The sequence below is a fragment of the Macaca fascicularis genome, chromosome 4, assembly GCF_037993035.2.
Source record: "Macaca fascicularis isolate 582-1 chromosome 4, T2T-MFA8v1.1".
Classification (NCBI taxonomy): domain Eukaryota; kingdom Metazoa; phylum Chordata; class Mammalia; order Primates; family Cercopithecidae; genus Macaca; species Macaca fascicularis.
The window spans coordinates 135,111,455-135,115,000 of NC_088378.1; positions in this window are offsets into that span (position 1 = coordinate 135,111,455).

Sequence of the window (3,546 nt, forward strand, 5' to 3'; positions counted from 1 at the left end):
GATAAAGAATAGTAATAATAATTAATTAAATATCCACTGGATATCCTGTATTCTTCTTTCTTTGGGTTGAGGCACAAAGAACAGTGAGAAGATATCGTCATGGCAGTAATCATAATATCTACTGTTTATTGAGGACATAGCTCCTAATTATGTCATCCAACTAGCCAATCAATCAATCACATATTAACTGAGAACACACCATGTGCCAAACACTAATGACAGTGTTTCCTCTCATGGTGCTCATTAGAGCGTCTCAACCTTTTTCACTGTCACACATGAAAAGTCATACCCTTTGTACATCCCCAGAGGTAAATGAATGTTGAGGCTACTCAAGGCTGCCTGAGCCCCTTGGCTGCCCTGAGGGCTGGGAGATCAATATCTCATTATCCCCTGCCTCTGATCAGAATTCTTTCTTTCAATATCTATTCTGATATTGAATGTGACTGTGGAGGAGTTTTATTATTATGAGGGCAGAGGTGAGGACCAGCATAGGGTAAAAGCTGATAGTAGTCTTCAGTGGGTTAAGTAAGAACCTTGGAGAATGGGGCTGCTTTCAAAAGCTTGGAGCCGAAAAGAAAAAAATAGAAGCAGGATTAGCTTGTTCCGCTTTCAGTAATGAGGACAGAAAGAGAGAGGGAACCTTTTTCTAAAAATCAGGAAATGGAAAAAGTTACTCTAAAAATTAGGAAGATTAAACTGAGGATCTTTAATCTGAGATTCACTCCTAAGGTTTCAGAGGTGAAAACACTTGTGAGTTTCTGTTGGCACATCCGTTTGTAGATACTGATGCCTGCTCATTGTGCACTGTGCACAAGTGGAAGCACCCTGAGAGAATCTTGTTTCCTGCAATAGAGTGCAACTGAAAATAGGGCTGCAGGAATTAAATCAGACTGTCAATATAATAGTTGAGTTCACTGTGAAAAACAACCCCGTTTAGGTAAAATTCATTTTGATCTATCTGTCGATGGAAAATTATGAAGCCCTTAAAAAAAAAGAAGGGGGCCAGGCACAGTGGCTCACGCTTGTAATCCCAGCACTTTGGGAGGCTGAGGTGGGTGGATCACGAGGTCAGGAGTTCAAGACCAGCTTGGCCAACATGGTGAAACCCTGTCTCTACTAAAAATACAAAAATTAGCTGAGCATGGTGGCATGTGCCTGTAATCCTCAACTACTGAGGAAGCTGAGACAAGAGAATTGCTTGAACTGGGACCTGGCAGGCGGAGGTTGCAGTGAGCCGAGGTCACGCCACTGCACTCCAGCCTGGGCTACAGAGCGAGACTCCATCTCAAAAAAAAGAAAGAAAGAAAAAAAAAAAGGACTGAGGCATTTCTCCTGATCTGGAAGGCTTTCCAAGGTATATTTTTCAGGAAAGGATAATAAGGTACAAAATTGTATGTTTAGAGTGTTATTTAAAAAATATATGTATAGCTATGTTTGCATATGCAAAGAATACGGAAGGATGCGGAAGAAACTGGTAAGAGGTGACCCATGGGGAAGGGAGCTCAGTGGCTGGAGATCAAGATGGAAGGTTTTCATTGTATACTCTTTTGAATTTTGTACCAGGTATTATTTATTTAGTGAATAAATATATGCAAATACAGAAAAAAACTTTTGGTGAATCATTTTTGCAAGGTTCATTTGTAATTCAAACAGCCACTCCCTAATTTGCTTTGGAAATGTTGACATTTGTGTACTGGATTTTCTTAAAGCATGAAATACCAGTGTCTGCAAACCACACCCCAAGTGCTTAAATTTGAGGTCACTGACAAAACCAGCCATACAAGTGTGACTTTCCAAAAAGCCAAACATTGTTGAGAGAAGCAGAGTGAGTGCCAGGGCTTGATGCATCCCCAGCATCTGAGAATCTCAGAGAGAAGGGACTGTGGAGAGTTGAAGCAATCTCCTTTTTTTTTTTTTTTTTCTGAAATGGAGTCTTGCTCTGTCACCCAGCCTGGAGTGCAGTGGTGCGATCTTGGCTCACTGCAAGCTCCACCTCCCGGGTTCAAACGATTCTCTTGCCTCAGCCTCCCAAGTAGCTGGGATTACAGACACATGCCACCACGTCTGGCTAATTTTTTGTATTTTTAGTAGAGGCGGGGTTTCACTGTGTTACCCAGGATGGTCTTGATCTCCTGACCTCGTGATCCGCCTGCCTTGCCTCCCAAAGGGCTGGGATTACAGGTGTGAGCCACCGCGCCAGGCCTGCAATCTCCTTTCTTCAGAAATCAGGAAATGAGGGTCCAAACAAGAAGAGACTTGCCTAATAAAAAGATTGTGCCATTTTGTGTACAAAAAGTGAGAAACGTAAGTCTCTATATTTGCTTCCAATTGCATGAAGAACTCCAGAAGGATACACAAAAACAAATGGGAAACTGTACGGAGAGGGAAGGGGAACAATGAAAGGATGCGAGACAGAGGTAGAAATGAGATTTTCACTTTTAATCTTTTATAATCCTTGATCTATTCTTTAAAAGAATAAAAAAACATTAAAAAGAGAGATGGACCATGCCATCTCTATGACCCACAATGCAGTTTTCAAGAACGACATCATGAGACTGTGTTCAGAGACAAATTAAGAATCCTGTGTTGGGCGCGGTGGCTCACGCCTGTAATCCCAGCACTTTGGGAGGCTGAGACGGGTGGATCACCTGACATCAGGAGTTGGAGACCGGCCTGGCCAACATGGTGAAACCCCGTCTCTACTAAAAATACAAAAAATTAGCCGGCTGTGGTAGTTGGCACCTGTAGTCCCAGCTACTCGGAAGGCTGAGACAGGAGAATCACTTGAACCAGGAGGCAGAGGTTGCAGTGAGCTGAGATCGTGCCGTTGCACTCCAGCCTGGGCACCAAGAGCGAGACTCTGTCTCAAAAAAAAAAAAAAAAAAAAAAAAAAATCCTGTGTTGAAATCACAGATCAAATGCTACTGCTTCAAATACCAATGACTATCTAGAATATTTTGTCATATTGAAGTTTTGTCTTACTGAGATTTGTTTGAGATAATACAGGCCATCAGCTGGGCTTAAATGCCATTTTTAATTACAGGCAAATTTGTCAAAATTCTGTGATAACAGCCCATTGCTAGTCTGTGAATTCAGCCATATGAGGAGGTACCACAGGGCAGGAGAAAAATCAGTGGACAGGAAGTCAGGAAACCTGATTCTAACCAAGTTTTGTAATTTAACTAACGTTGTAATTTTGGGCAACTTAATTCCTCTCCTTAAGCCAGTTTCAACAACTGTAAAACAAAAGGACTACATGAAATGATCTCTAGGTTCCCTCTTAGCTCTGATATGATTGGATTCTGAAACCATTTATTAGCAATTTAGAATGAAAAGGAAATTTACGAGGTCATTTTTGACATCTAGGAGACAGTAACAGGCAGTTGGGCCTCCTTTTGCTCCTTTGACTTGTAACTACATGAGAACTAGCAGGTGATCTTCTTGGCCCCTTTCTCTTGAGCCCACACCCTGATGGTGATTATCTAGATCCAGGTTCCTGAAAGCATGAGTTTAGGAAAATGTTAATCATTCTCCACAAAGCATCTC